Below are 16,560 nucleotides of genomic sequence, written 5' to 3' on the forward strand. Positions count from 1 at the left end.
CTGCTCACTTCTGACTCTGCAACATCTGCTACTATCCATAGTTCATTACATACATAGAGGTACTTATCTCTTCTGGGTCCTTTCCTCACCACTTATAGAGCATTAAACAGCTTCACCTCCCTTTTCTCTTCCCTTGGGTGGTCATTTGACTACATAATTTCTCCTGTCTTGCCCGTCTGCATTGGTGCTATTGGTTGCATATTGGTCAGAAGGGCTGCAACTTTCCCATTCCTCTGCCCTCTATTGACCCTAGAGAGCATAATCTCATCTCTTCTCATTTCTTACCTACTGCTAGGTGTGCACTGCTCCAAATTAAAGCCACTGAGAACCAAATCGTACAACAGCATGTTTGCAACACTAGTGGCTACAACAGCACCTACAACAGCAGCAGCTCTCAGAGGTTCAGCAGGGGTATTCCATCAATATAGTAAATTTCTGTTTCCAATGGAAATGCATAGATTGAACCTACTGAAACAGAATCCCATCGGCTCTTCAGGCTGAGATTCTCAGAGGCGTCTAAGGGTGTTACATGCCCAACTCTCATATCACAGGGATTTGGGTGCATAACTCCATTAGGGCCCTTGGAAAATCCTTCCTGGAGTTCTGAAGTCCTTCTGTTCTCACCAGTGTCCACCTCCCCTGCCTCTTGCCATGCCCTGACATGCTCCCAGAGACTGAGCCAGCACTGCCATTTTGGCATCACAGGAATTCTACCTGTTGGTAGGTGAGAGCTGCTTCATCTCACCATAGGTTGCCTCACACCCCAAGGGGAGGGTCCTAAGTGCAGCGGAGCTGTCTAAGGGTACGTCTACACTACAGGATAAATTCGAATTAGCTTAAACCAATTTTATAAAACAGATATTATAAAGTCGATTGTGCGCATCCACACTAGGCACATTAATTCGGTGGTGTGCGTCTGTAGTCCGAGGCTAGCGTCGATTTCTGGAATGGTGCACTCTGGGTAGCAACTGTAAAAGAATGAGGCCAATAATGTCGATTTGTGTCCACACTAACCCTAAATCTATGTAGTAATATCGATTTTAGCGTTACTCCTCTCGTTTTGTAAGAGTACAGAAATCGATTTAAAGAGCCCTTTAAATCGATATAAAGAGCAGTGTGGATGGGTGCAGTGTTAAATCGATTTAACGCTGTTAAAATCGGTTTAACAGCATAGTGTGGACCAGGCCTAAGGCACATAAGACTGACTAGGCATTGTGCGCTGAGAACTACCCCTCTCGGGACAGGTGCTTGTTGCAGTCAGTTTTGGGGATGCTCAACGTAACGACATAGCAAAATCTGTGAGAGTGAGGGATCATCTTTCTACATATCTATTCAAGTGACACCATCATAGTACTTAATCACATCAGCCACACCATCAGGGGTTTGTTCACCTGCACATCTACCAATGTGATATATGCCATCATGTGCCAGCAATGCCCCTCTGCCACATACATTGACCAAACCAGACAGTTTCTACACAAAAGAATAAATGGACACAAATTTGACATCAGGAATCATAACATTCAAAAACGAGTTGGAGAACACTTCAACCTCTCTAGTCACTTAGTAACAGACTTAAAGGTGGCAATTTTGCAACAGAAAAGCTTCAAAAACGGAGTCCATTGAGAACCTGCTAAAATGGAAATAATTTGAAAACTAGATGCCATTAACTTGGGCTTGAGTAAAGACTGGGAGCGCCTGGGTCATTACACATATTGAATCTATTTTCCCATGATAAGTATCCTCACACCTTCTTGTCAACTGTCTGAAATTGTCTTACTGCATGTTTCATTCTATGCATCTCACGAAGTGGGCTGTAGTCCAGAAAAGCTTATGCTCAAATAAATGTGTTAGTCTCTAAGTTGCTACAAGTACTGTTCTTTTTTCAAAAGCTTCTGTCATTCACCAACAGGATTTAGTGCAATATAAAATATTAGCTCACCCACCTTGTCCCTCTCATATTCACAAAGGACATTCATGGAGGTATAGAAATGCAGTCAGGCAGATGGTGCTCACCTGTAACCACAGCGCAGCCCAAGCTTGAAGAGATGAGCTCTTATTTCTTAGGGTTTGTCAGCTAGGTTCTTGTCTCTCCTATTTCTTCTTCAAAATCTGGGTTTACTCAGTGAAGAAACCTGGAGTTACCTGAAGGGATGGGCAGGTGCATTTGATCTACCTTTGGAAAATGAGGTTCCTCTTGGATTTACAAAATGTAAATCCTCTTCCTTATTTGTATTCGGTCTTCACGATTTTTGGTACAGTCCCACTTCAACCTTTCTGTTGATGGCCTGTTATAGTGTACTTGCCCTACCCTGTTATTCATATTCAATCTATGCTGCCACCTAGTGGCCCTTTTTCTAGTATAACTGCTTCAGTGGTAATTTGGTGGTGGGGGATCCTTCTACCCTGGAGCGGAAGGACCCCCCGCCGCTGAAGACCCGGAGCGGCAGGAGCTCTGGGGACCCCTCCCCTGCAAGAGTTTTCCAGATCACTCAGAGCGAGTGAAGGACCCTCACTCCACAGGCCCCGAAAAACTCTCGTGGGGGCCACTGCGGGGCCCAGGGCAAATTGCCCCACTTGCCCTCGCTCTGGGTGGCCCTGGGTGGATTTGCAGATGCATATGATGGCAATAAGCACAATTTCAGTGGTGGCAGATTTCCCAGGCTTACTTCTCTATCTCTGCTGCCCCAGGAGTTAGTATGTTTACTGTCCAAACATTTATTTAGATCAGAAATGGCTTTTTTTATGCAAATAAAAAATTGGTTAAAATTGTAGGGCATTCTTTCTACAATACCTGCTTTTAGGACCTGCTATTGGTTATTTTTTCCCCTGTGACTGCAAGAGCACCACCAAAGTATCACTACCACAATCACAAATTATGGTATAAATGCAGTGGTGCCGACAGGTCTCAGTTCAGGTGTGGTCCTGGGAAGACCTCTATGGGGGACTCAAGGGCTTCCATGAAGGCTGATGATGTGCCACGGGCCAGGCAGAGGTGTCAGAGTGTAATCGATTTGTGAGTGTGTGTTACAGGTTCCTAGTAACACAGAGGACGTGCCCAGTCCACAGAGGATATGAGTATGTAAGAGTCATAGCTCAAGAGCCTTAGCGCCTGATCTCAGGTGCCCCAGCCCTTCCGTTCAAGCTTCTGTTTTTTTCTCTGGAGGTCCTCATTTCAGTCCCTGAATCAACCACCATGACAACTGTCATAACAGCTTTCTCCTTGTTTGTGATAGGTGTTCACTGAGATGCTCTCCCCATCCAAGAAGGCCTCTCACCTTGTGGCTGGCTGGAAGTTGGAGAGGGCCATTCACCCCATCTTGTGTGTTCCCCCTTCTCTGTTGCACTGTATTCCAGATGTTGTGTCTTCCATTCCAGTCTCTCCCACATGTGGCTCAGGAGGGGTCTGGGGATACTTCATTCTCCCTCACGGATGCCCACCATCTATACCCTCCCATTCAGCTGTCCACCTGCCCCACAGTAATGGCCCCTTTTATGCTGGTGTGATGGCCGACACTTTGGTAAAAACTCCAAGGGCTACAATGGGGACTTCCAGTGCTACGTGAATTGCTAGAGCTACCATTTGAGCCAAAGCTCCCTAGTCAGGGCTGTAACAGACTCAGATCCTCTGTGGACTGGGCACAGAGAGGGACTCCTAACATACTCTGACCTCTGGGTTACACTAGCTCTTCTGAGCAGCCTCCAGAGGATGGCCATCTGCTTCCACCAGCTGGTGACCCACAGGGAGGAACCTGACAAAATCCACTGCCTGGATATTGGGGATGATGTCTCCTCGCCTCACAGAGACTCAGATGCCAACATTCACCCTCAGCAGGCAGTGGGAGACATTGCCCCAGAGGCTGGTGTTAGATGAAGGGGCAGATGGCATGGATGGTGGTCTTCAGTGAGTACCTTCAAGTCCCTTGGAATCACAGTATATGACAGACAAGAGCAGTGGTAGCACTGGAAGATACTCATAGGCAGGGGCAGCGAGTTGTATGGGCCTGTGGTGCCCGGGCTCCAGCAATATTCTGGGCCCAGGGTCCTGGCTCCATCAATGTTTGGATCCAGGTCTCTACCCCGGCCCCACCTGCCACCCCCACATGCCTCCCCTAAGTGTCCTCTGGCCCCACTTGCTGCCCTTGCACACCTCCCCAGGGCTCAGGAGCCTGCAGCTCCACACTGACTCTGCTCTGCTGGTTCCTGGCATCAGCTGCTGCCCTTTCTCTGCCCTTCCTTTTTCAAACGGGACCCTCCACCAGCACATGGGGTCTTCCCACCTGCAGTCACTGCTCCTGCCCAATGCTAGGCAAGGGACAGCCCCATCTGCCACCCCAGTGAGGCTACAGTGAGGGACAGCAGCAGGGGAGGAGGTGCACATATGATGGAAGCCCCCCGCCCGACACCCACCACAGAGAAGGCGAGGGAGCTTCCTGGCCATGAGAGGGGCACTAGGAGCACATGCAGTGACAGTAGTGTAAGGTAATGTGGTGCTGGGTCCCCTCCCCCCAGAGCTCGCTGCTGCCTGCGGGGAGAGGGCTGAGGGGAGTCCTCCTCTCTAGCCCCAGCCCCGGAGCAGCCTGCTTGCAGCCCAAACTCATTGCCAGTCCTGCCCCACCCCAGAACCAGCACCCCCAGTCAGAGCCCTCACCCCTCATGCACCCCAACCATCTGCCCTAGCCCTGAGCCCCTCCCAAACCCTTCATCCCCAGCCCCACTCCACAGCCCTCACCCCTGCACCCCCTCTCTTCCCCAAACTCCCTCCAAGAGCCTGCACCTCACACTACCTCCTACACCCCCACCCCTAACCTAGAGTCTGCACCCAAATTCCATCCTAGAGCCTGCACCCCAGACCTCCACCACCACCCAAACTTCCTCTCAGAGTCTTAGGCAGGTGGGGGTGGAGTTTGTAGGAGTGGAGTTTGTGGGGCAGGGTCTGGGCACCACCAACATTTCAACAAACCTGCCACCCCTGCTCATTAGGTCTTGGCATAGATCTGACACCAAGAGAGAGGAGAAGGAAGGGTAGTAGCATCAAAGGGGAGCAGGGGAATAGCCTTCCTTCCCATTCCTGCTAACCCCACAGTGGTAAACATGTTGGGATAACATATAATTTACTGCAAGGTCAGAGCCATATGCTTGTGTGTGTGTGTCGGGGGGGGTGGGGTATACTAGGGTGCAATGCAGTGTCCCCTTCACACGGAATAATCTGAAGGTTTTATTTGCAGGGAGATCCAAGGTAGACGTTCCTCTTAATCCATTATTAAGGCTAATTATCTGGAGTAATTAATATCACTCATACAAAATATATAAATTACATTTTTGCAGCATTATTATTGAAAGAATGTGAATCATTAACACCACCAGAAATGACCAATGAAATAAATGTACACATTTATGCTTACGCTAGCAACTCTGAAATTATGACCAAAATTGAACAAATAAAATTTAACATACACCTTTTAGCAGCCACCTGAATTTAAGACAAGATGCATGTGAATGCATTCCTTCAAAATCATTATTTTTATTGTATATTTGGTCTACAGCATTCTAAGCTTTCATCCTAAATCAACAAATCCAATCTTCAAATTCACTTTTATTGCTCTTCTCTGAACTCAGTCCATGTTTCTAAAAATTTCTGACACTGAGTTGCTCAGAAGACCATTAATTTCTCTGCATTGGGAGATACCAGAGGAATTGGCCACGAAGCTATACGAGCTAAAACACATGAAACAAATATTGGAAATCCCATTACTTCATATTTCATAAACAACACTGAACAAGATACAAGAAATGTCTCAGAGGTAGAAATCTTATACAGAACCCAGGAAAATGGGTGAGATGGCTCAATAGATTTTTCCATCCTTTATGTCTCTGAATCTTTGATTACAAACTATTGAGTCCTTGCTATGGGATACAATGTCTATAGAGAAATGCACCAATGAAGAATATCTGTGTAACCTTGTCTGTCAAAATTTAGATTGAGATTTTCAAAATCACCTAAGGTTTGAATGATCAATTATTAATAAAATCATGCAAAATGGACTGCCAAACCCCTTTGGCCACTTTGAAGATCTCAACCTGGGGTTACACTGCTGTCACTAATGGCAGAAAATAAAGGCAATGGAATTGTATGGGGTAGATGGTGAAATGATTAGCATGTGTGTCACTGAGGGAGGAATTTGAAGGCAGCTGGGTAGTATAGGCATCAGTATGTATGGAATTTAAGACAATGTTTTACCTCAAGTGTAAGTGAGTGTAAAACTGGGCCTATATTTGAAGCTTAGCTAAGAATGCTCTTGCTAAAGCTGATCAGTGAGCCAGAATACTATACATGCTATTCTCCTAGAGCTGTGTTGCTTCTACAGGGTTAACAGGAAAATAAATAATATAACTCATTTGGGTCAGTAGAGCCAGCAGATATGATTTGGAATATAGGCAGGCAGTCTGTTGAATAAAAAATTATATTTGCTAAATTGTCATCTTTCAAAATAAAACCTCCTCTTAACTATAATAAGAAATGTACATCCACACAGCAAAGCAAAAAAATGGAGTCCATTGGTAGTTCTTCAGTCCTCTGTATCTTTTCTGCTACATAATACATATAAACAGTTTCTCTCCTTCTTCTTTCTTTCTTTTCCATCTCTCCACAGAGTGTATCCAAGGCAAGAAATGTTCAAGCAAACCACCCTGACCGAGTTTCTTCTCCTGGGATTCTCTGACATTTGGGAAGTGCAGATTCTACACTTTGTGGTCTTTCTAGTCATTTACTGGAAGCACTGGTGGGGAATCTTATCATCCTGGTCATAGCCTTCAACTGCCAACTTCACACCCTTGTGTGCTTCTTCCTTGGAAACTTGTCCTTCCTAGACATCTGCTACATCTATTACTGTCCCTAAATCCATGGTCAATTCCTTAACCAACACCAGGTTGATCTTTCTCTGGTTGTCATCCTAGTCTTTTTGGTTCCCACCTTAGCTTTTGCAGAGATGATTTTTCTAGTGGTCATGGCATATGATTGCAATATTGCTATCTGCCATCCCCTACATTAAAGAGTGATCATGAACAAGGCTATCTGTGCCCAGATGGCATCTGGACACTGGATCAGTGGTGTCCTCTACTCTGTTCTGCAAACCGGTAACACCTTTAGGTTATCGCTCTGCCACTCCAAAGTTATTGGGCAGTTCTTCTGAGATATCAAACAGCTACTAAAGAGCTCTTGCTACAAAACATCAGCTAATGAAATTTTGGTTATTGTCTGTGTTATATTTTTTGCTTTACTTTTCATTGTTTCAACCACCATTCTAAGAATCCCTTCTGCACAGGGCAAGTACAAAGCCACCTCCACCTAACTACCTCACCTGATTGTTTTTTTCATTATCTGAGAGCCACAATTTTCACTTACATGAGACCAAAGACAATGTCCTCACTGTAAAAGGACCTGCTGGTTGCTGTATTTTACTCTGTTGTCACCACTGTAGAATCTGGTGGTTGACAGCCTGAGAAACAAGGAGAGAAAAGGTCCCCGGCGGAAAATGCTACTCCAGTTAGTCTTGATAAAAAATGCATCATGAAATCAAGGCCCATGCAGCCGCATGTGCAGTGACAACAAATCTAGGCAAGTCTTCTTTTAACTTTCTGCAGCCAGAAGGATGGCAGAGATGCATTAAATTACCTTTTCGGGTAGTGCTAATATCCCATCGCAGTCTTGGGTACACTTTCATTCTCAAACCCCATCACTTAGAGTATGGGCTTACGCACTCACAGGACATTATCCTTTCAATGCAGACTTGCATATCCCAGGGCTGAGTGCTGTGAACTGCAAATTTCTTCATGCAATATTAAAGCTTGAATAATAAAGCCATTACCATATTTTACTAATGAAATAACCTATACTAACAAATGTGTCTAATGTGTGTTAGTACCCTAACCAAAATTACTATACCTGCAAAAGTTTCTAATGTAGACCTTGCCTAAAGGTAGTGAGAAATGTAGCCCATAGGACCAGCCTGCTAGCTTGCTATATTATATATCCTTTTTTTCTTTATTAGTTTGATTATATTATTTTGGTTTTAATTTTTGTATTGAATAATTTCAGTAGACATTACTTAATTATATTTAGTAGTAAGACAAGGAACCGGCAGGCCTGTATCCTATATGATTAGCTAAAGCAAGTTAGCATGAGTTTTTGTAACCTTTGACATAGATAAATGGCCTATGGTTACCCTTTTAGACTTTGGGGAACTGAATGTGTTTACCAAAATTCTGGGTCATACCGGTAACCCCAAGAGACACCACAAGAACATGGAAATAATGGTTCAGGCCAAAGGTAACAGGTTTCGAGAATGAGATAATTGGCTTTAATATGCACGGATATGCTTTTAATATGTATGAATATGCTAATCTATAACATAAGTGTACTCTAAGATTACGTGGGTGAGGAAATAAGATTTGGGCATGGAAAGCTGGACACTGACATGACTATTCAGGATAGTGCCAAGATCCTGTAAGAAGGCAAACCACCATGTGGAGAAAGCTTATTAGTTCCTTTTGTTCTTTTCATTTTAGCTGTTAGCTAAGCATTTAAGTATAACTTAGCTATTCAGCACCTGACCCTTACCACCACCATCTCGGCATTGAGGAACCTGGACTATTGCACTCATTTGGCATGCCAGAGACAAGGCTGGTCCTTTATCTCCCATCATCAAGTCTCCAGGGAAGGGTATGAGTATGATAGTCAAAATAGCCTTGTAAGGAATGTTACCACGGGTACCCCTAGAATTGTATTGTTTCTTTTTGGTTCTGTGGTTTGGAGCTTTGATAACTTTTTCCTTTATTTTAATAAAAATCTTTAAAGCTTGTCTTTGTCCTCAGTGTGAGTGTTCTTGCCACCCCGCCCCCCAGGGTTGTTACAAAGTATTGAACTCTCTACATTTAATTCTGTAGCTTGATTTTAGGACAAGAATCTGATTATCTTCTGGTCAGATCATTGACGAGCCTATAATAATTCAGCCCTCTAAAAATCAGGTCAACAGAAACAAGGAGCTAAAAAATGTGCTGAGAAAATTGAAAGGGACAGTATTTTTGACCAAGCAAAAATAATTCCCTTTGCCATCTGCCCGCCACATCTGGTCATTATTTCTATGTTCCTTAGCTTTGTTATATTACATGATAAACTAGGAGATAAAAGAGGAAGATTATTGATCACTAAAAGAGAAAATGTTTTGAAACATTAAATGTTCTTCATTTTTTAAAGAGGATTTAGGGTAATTTCATTGATTTACTGTATTATCAATATTTCCACTCTGGAGTTTTGACCTCTGTGAGTGATAATTATTGCTATCTTAGGACACTTCAATAGCTCTTCTGTGAAATGAGCCGGGGTGGGAAAATAGAGGTTATTTTTATGATAGGAGTTAGGAGCTGACATAAAAAAAAAAAGCCAACAACAAGTATCAGATTTGGGATTCACTGGCCCCCCTTTGCTGGCAGTCTGTACGGATAGTAAAATGACTTAGGATCAGATTCTTAACGATATTTAGGTGCCTAGTGGGATTTCAATATGCCTCTAGATGCCATGAAAATCAATGAGTTTTAGGTGCCTAGATGTTTTGAAAATCCTACTTGGTGCCTAAATACCTTTAAAAATCCAGACCTAAGTAACTTTCCTTAGGTCAAAAAGGAGGTCTGTGGCAGAGAAGACTCTTCAGTCACTTCCACGCAAAGAAAGATATATATAGAGAGAGATGAACTGCAAACCCGATTTTTTGATCCAAAACCTGACACAATTCCATTTTGAGAAAAGGTTTGAAAGGTTTTGTTTTCATTACAACATGGAATGGAAATTTATTTTGAAACCCTGATAGCTGAGGCTTAATGATAGTTATTGTTAGCATGAGGCCACATGAGGCCTAATAAAAGGGAACAATAGTATGTAATCAGAAGATATAGCAATATATAACTGTGATAGAGAGTCTAGAGTATAATGGCTTTGTTTATTTATTTAATTATATAAAGAACCTTCTATCAGCTCAAATGTTTGTGAGAATTGTCAGAACCTCCAAAATGAGTAGCAGGAATGGCAAGTATAGGCAAGAGGCAAAGACTTAAGCAAATATGGTCTCGGAAATAGACTCATACCCAAACCTCAGCAGGTCCTCGGGATAGCAGGATGGTGACAACCTTAATGCTTAATCACACCTTAAGGAGAACCCACAGCTCCATGGATTCATGAGTATAGATGATGTGAGTTCCCCTGTTATTCTCATCTTGTTTTTCTAGTTCTGTGATTTTGCTTATGTTGATCATGATATTAATAAAACTCATAGTCTCTGTGTGTCTCACCAATCATCTTCTTTATTAATCTCTAAGAAGCCACCAAAGAATGAAACTGTTATTAGTGACAAATTCATTTTGCACTCCAAATTAATTTAAAGGCTGTAAGGTGGAGATTAGAGCTGGCTGCAACATGGCATTTACATTCCTTGGGAAATTCTGACATTTCAAAATTTGTTTTCATTCCAAGCCAAAATGAAAACTGAAATGTCAAAATTTCCTGCAGAACAAAAAATCTGAGAAAAATTAATATGTAAGATACCTGGATAGAGAAATGATAAGAACACAATGTTAATGGATAGGAACCACCTGCATCATTTCCACATGGCCAGGGCTAGAAATCAGGAGTCCCTAGCTCCCAGTCATGAGCTCAGCCATTGAGCACTAGCTATTCTGCCCTGTATCTCTGTTTTCACATTAGTTTGGTGAAATTTTAGACCACACACACAGCACAAAAAGGTTAAGTTTTGCCTCTGGTCTTCTTTTGAGTTGGGCAGGGCTCCAGGCTCATGTGCAGTGCTAGGGAGGAGCTGGTGGTTGTGGTACATGTAGGTACCAATGACATAGGGGAAGGTAGGATAGAGGTCCTGGAGGTGAAATTTAGGCTGCTAGGTAAGAGATTAAAGTTCAGGACCTCCATGGTAGCAATCTCTGAAATGCTTCCAGTTCCACACACAGGGTCAGTTAGTGTCTCAAAGCATGCCTGAGATGATGATGTAGGGAGAAGGATTTTAGGTTTATTAAACACATAACTTTAAAAATCTGGTCAAAAGTGACTCTCCATTTCCTTGAGTCTAAATCTCTAGTAATCGAAGATGTCCAGCTGCAAATCTATCCCTGTGTGAAATAGATCCAGATGCTCCTTGCTGGATTCTGTATGTTTGATTTCTTTTCTCTCTCTTGTTACTAAGGGCAATTAGAGTTTCTTGGCAACATCAAGGCAGAAGACCTTTGGGGATAATTCCCTAGTGGTCATGAAAATGTATATAAGTAACCATAGTGTGGCACTTTGGGAATCCTGCTTAGATTGTGCCATTCACTGCTATCCAGGTGAATTAGACAGGGATTTTTATTGAGGATATTTAGGGGTGGGAAGGTGGGGCTATTCTCTGTTTCTCGATTCCACTGGCATTTCTAGTAGATTAATTAATGGATCATACTTAAAGCAAATCAAAGCCAGCTGGCCAGATCCTCAGAAGTACAGCAAATGCTGAAGTCAATGGAGCCACACAGATTTATGCAATCTGGGAATCAGGCGCATTGACTCCAAAGGGGCTATGCTGAATTATACCAGTTTAGGGACCTTGTTCAATATGGTTAGTGTGTGTTTGAGTTTATGTACAGTTCATTTGGTACATGCGTTTGTTTCCTTTACTCTCTCGGTATGTGTGTGTGTAGAACTGTATTTGTCTGGAATTTGTATGGATGTGTTTGTAGTTCTATATGGGTGAGATCATGTTTGTCTGATCATATTTGTGTTTTTTATTTTGTTTGAGGGTTTGTGTGTGTGATTCTGTTTGCAGTTGTTTGTGTCATTGTGTTTTTTATGGTCATATACCTGGGTTAACCATTTTTTGCATGTTCTTAAGTGTGTGTCTAACTGCATTTGTCTGCTCATCTGTGTGTGTGTCTCATTGTGATTGACTGTAGGTTTGTGTGTGAGATTGTCTGTTGTGAATGTATGTTCATCTGTGTATGTTTAATTGTTTTGGGGGAGATTTTCCAAAGAAACTAAGTGAGTAAGGAGCATTAGTCACACAGAAACTCCAGAGACATGTATCTCTGTCTTTCTAGGCACTTTTAAAAATCCTACACAAGGTCTGAGGTTGTGTTTGCATATTGTGTCTTTGTGCTCATGTGTTTGTCATAGAATCATAGCTCTGAAAAGATTCTTGAGAAGTCATCAAATCCAGCCCCCTGTGCTGAGGCAGGAAACCTAGACCATCCCTGACAGATGTTTGTCCACTATCTTCCTATAAACCTCCAGTGATGGGATTCCACTGCCACCCTTGGAAGCCTTTCCCAGAGCTTAACAGCCCTTATTTCATTGTAAAGACAAGGTAAGTGAAGTAATATCTTTTATTGAACCTCCTTTTGTTGGTGAGAGAGATAAGCTCTTGAGCTTAGACAGAGCTTTTCTTCAGGTCATTAGTTCATTATGTCATTGTGTTTGTATGTTGTGTAATATGTGAAAGATGGTTACAAAGAGGACGGTGATCAATTGTTCTCCTTGTCCACTAAGGGTAGGACAAGGAGGAATCACTGTAGTTTGCATCTGGACAGATTCAGGATAGATATTAGGAAAAACTTTCCCACTCTAAGGATAGTGAAGCTCTGGAACAGGTTACTTAGGGAGGTTGTGGATCCGTCACTGGAGATTTTTAAGAAAAGCTTGGACAAACACCTGTCAGAACTGATCTAAGTTTGTTTGGTCCTGCCTCAGCACCGGGATCTGGACTAGATGACCTGTTGAGATCTCTTCCAGCCCCACATCTCTGTGATTCGATGTCTACTTATATCTGTAGATTTGTTTGTGTCAGACTATTGTGTATGTATCTTGATGACTAAAGCCAGACTTTTCAAAGGGAGCTATGGACCAGTTTTTTAAAGATATTTAGGCACCTCATGGGATTTTCAAAAGATCTAGGTGCCTAACTCCCATTGAAATCATTTGGACCTTAGTGATTTTGGATGCTTCAATTTTCAGTTTTCTGATGTGTGATGCCTTAAAGAGGGCTGATTTTCAGAAACTGATGAAGAATCATGTCCCCTTAAGATAACTTAAATTGGGCAATTCAGAATCTTTTGGGCAGCTTTGAAAATCTTAGTCATAGGGAGATATTTTTAAAGGCACAAGGGATAGTTAGGCCTCTGGATCCCATTTTAAAGGCAGCTTATCTTTAAAAATCCTCCTGCTTCCCCAGTGTCAACTCTCAGTGCCATATTAAATATCGTATCTGAACTTCTATTCATCTGGGCAGCCCCTGCAAACTCAACATGACTTGACTAAGTATGAGTGTCACGTCTCGTCTAAATGAACACTTAGTTTGCAGCAAGCTGGGATGCATTAAGTATCGGACTGGATAATGCTGCCACACACGAATAGCTCCCGAGTGCACTTTGAGCTACCCCCCTTGTAAATCAGGCTAGATCAAAGCACACTAGGGGACTGTTAGTGCACTGCGGCAGGGTTCAGATGGACACTTGTTACATGGCAGGCTAGTGTGGGGTAGATTTACACTCGGCACTAAATGTCCATGCAGATAAGACCTCAGCGGCAGTATAAAAGTCTTGAGGCTTATGTGCTTTATGGCAGGGTGGGATAGGAATATTAGTTAGGTGAGGAGGAGAGAGTGGGGGATGGCCACAGACAGGAAGAACATTGAAAGAGAACAAGAGACAGATAGACACCCAAGAAAGAAAGAAAGAAAGAAAGAAAGAGACTAATCTAGCCATGATGATGACGATAGATAGATTAGATAGGAGTGAGTGAGTGATTAGCAGGAGATAAGGGGAACTAGTTGATTCTTCTACCCCTGAAAAGTGTTATTAGGTTTATATGTGTCATATTTAGTGATGTACCTGGGTATGGGCCCAGATGGGATGTAGATGAGGAAATGGTGTGTGCTGGTTGGCTGGGAGGTGGCATAGAAAATGCATGGAGGTGGCAGTGGGAAAAGTTGGTATGAAACACACCAGCGATGGGAGAACTTTGTGGAGCTTTATTAATTTAGTACCAGAGTTGTACAGAAGGGAATTTTCTGATACAGGATTCCTATTGTGTTGACCTGACCAGAACTGAAACACCATTCTCTCCTCACAGCACTATAGGTAGGGGTTATCCTCTCCTCAATCAATGATTAATTTAAGTCTGCAGCCCAAATTTGTATTGAGTGGAAATAGCTAAGCACACAACAGCACAGACACACTCAAACATATACAGACACAGAAATCATACATATACGCTACTGCACTTACACACACATAAACAAGTAAACACACACTTTCACTATCACAAATACACACAGAAAAACATACACAGATAACGCACGCAATCATATCATAGAATCATAGAATATCAAGGTTGGAAGGGACTTCACGAGGTTACCTAGTCCAACTCTCTGCTCAAAGCAGGACCAATTCCCAAATAAATCATCCCAGCCACGGCTTTGTCAAGCCTGACCTTAAAAACCTCCAAGGAAGAAGATTCCACCACCTCTCTAGGTAACCCATTCCAATGCTTCACCACCCTCCTAGAGAAAAAGTTTTTCCTAAAATCCAACCTAAAGCTCATACACATATACATACACATTGAAACACAACGTGCAAATGCTACCAGAATTACACAAAAGCATACACAAATGAACACACAAACACCTAAATACAAATTGACAGACATTCATAACTGTATACATACACAACTGAACCCAGACGCTACCACAGTCACACAGAATCACATACAACAACACCACACACAGCACAACCATATATATATAGAAAATTGAAAATAGGCATACGGCAATCATATACACAAGGACCAACACACACAACACACGCAATCAAATATACAAAATAAAACTCTCACAGACACACACACAAGCAGACACAGTAACAAACACAATCATTCAGTCAAACAAAAACACACACATGAAGAGACACAGATACACTTTCTTGCCTTTATATTGCACAAGTTAAGATGAAATTATCCCGTAAAATTTTCTGTCCTAGTTCACAAACAACCTAAAACTGAGATTTCCAAAAGCCACCTAAGAGATTTAGATGCCCAGTTCCCACAAACTGTAATTAGGACTAGGCATCCAAATCCTTTAGGTGGCTTTGAAAACCTTAGCCTCGTTCCTTACATTTGTTCCCTTTAGAGTCATCCCTCTCAGCCCTGAAGAAATGGCAAATGAAACTGCCCCGACTGAATTCATCATCATGGGGTTCTCCAACCTCCAGCAGCTGCAGTTCTTGCTCTTTAGTGTCTTCTTGGTCACCTACCTCTGCAGTCTGGTGGGGAACATCTCCATCATCGTGATTATCTGCACAGATCCCCAGCTCCGCAACCCTATGTACTTCTTCCTGGGAAACCTCTCTTTCCTGGTCATCTGCTACATCACCACCAATGTCCCCCAGATGTTGGTGCACCTGTTGGCAGAGAGGAAGAGGATCAGCTATGCAGGATGCATCACGCAGCTCTTATTTTTTCCTCTTCTTTGTGGGTACAGAGTGCATCCTTCTGGCTGTGATGGCTTATGACCGCTATGTGGTGATATGCAACCCCTTGCACTACTTGGTTATCATGAGGAAAGCTCTCTGCCTGGAGCTAGCTGGTGCCTGCTGGGCCAGCGGCTTCCTCAGCTTTGTGGTGCACACATTTTTCACCTTCCGGCTGCCTTTCTGTGGGGCCAACCAGCTCAACTACTTCTTCTGTGACATCCCACCCCTCCTCAAACTCTCCTGTGGGGACACCTCCCTCAATGAGATCATCCTGCTTGCCACTGGGGTCTTTATCGGGTGGATCCCGTTCCTGTGCATAGTCCTGTCTTATGTTTACATCATCTCCACCATCCTGAAGATACGCTCCACAGAGGGGAGACTCAAAGCTTTCTCCACCTGCGCGTCCCACCTGACCATCGTCCTGCTGTACTACGGAAGCTCCATCTTCACTTACGTCCGGCCCATCTCCAGCTACTCGCTGGACAATGATAGACTGATCTCAGTGCTTTACAGCATAGTAACCCCCATGATGAATCCGCTGATCTACACCCTGAGGAACAAGGATGCGAAGGGAGCACTGAGAAAAGTTTTCATGGGGAAATTGTGTTTGCAATGAAAGGGGCAAATTTCCCCTGCCAGAGGTTTCTCAATATTATCTGGGGGCTAAAGTTCTCTCCTTTGTGTTTTTCCATCTATGTTCAGTAGAACTGGTGAAAACATGAAAAAAAATAAAATTTACAACAATATACAATAAAAAGTTAGACATTGTTTTCAGTTTGAACATTGAAATGGTCCTGTTTTTGTCTTTTTTGGTTAAACATTGTATTGAATTGCTAATGATGGGTTTGGGTTTTTTTACAATATTTAAGTGAAATTGTATTCAAAATAATTCTCAATATGGTTGGCACAATTTTTCATTTACTGAAACTCTTCAGGTTAAAAAAAAACAAACAATTTCAATAAAATGTTTCTAACATAAAACTAATTCCAAAAAGCCCCTACAAA

At 42.8% G+C, this 16,560-nt stretch overlaps 1 pseudogene; it reads left to right on the forward strand.

The window, feature by feature from the left end:
• The first annotated feature begins 15,228 nt into the window (after positions 1–15,228).
• LOC115641127 lies at positions 15,229–16,171 on the forward strand (annotated as a pseudogene).
• The last annotated feature ends 389 nt before the right edge of the window (positions 16,172–16,560 follow it).

This window comes from Gopherus evgoodei, unplaced genomic scaffold (assembly GCF_007399415.2).
Source record: "Gopherus evgoodei ecotype Sinaloan lineage unplaced genomic scaffold, rGopEvg1_v1.p scaffold_33_arrow_ctg1, whole genome shotgun sequence".
Taxonomy (NCBI): Eukaryota; Metazoa; Chordata; order Testudines; family Testudinidae; genus Gopherus; species Gopherus evgoodei.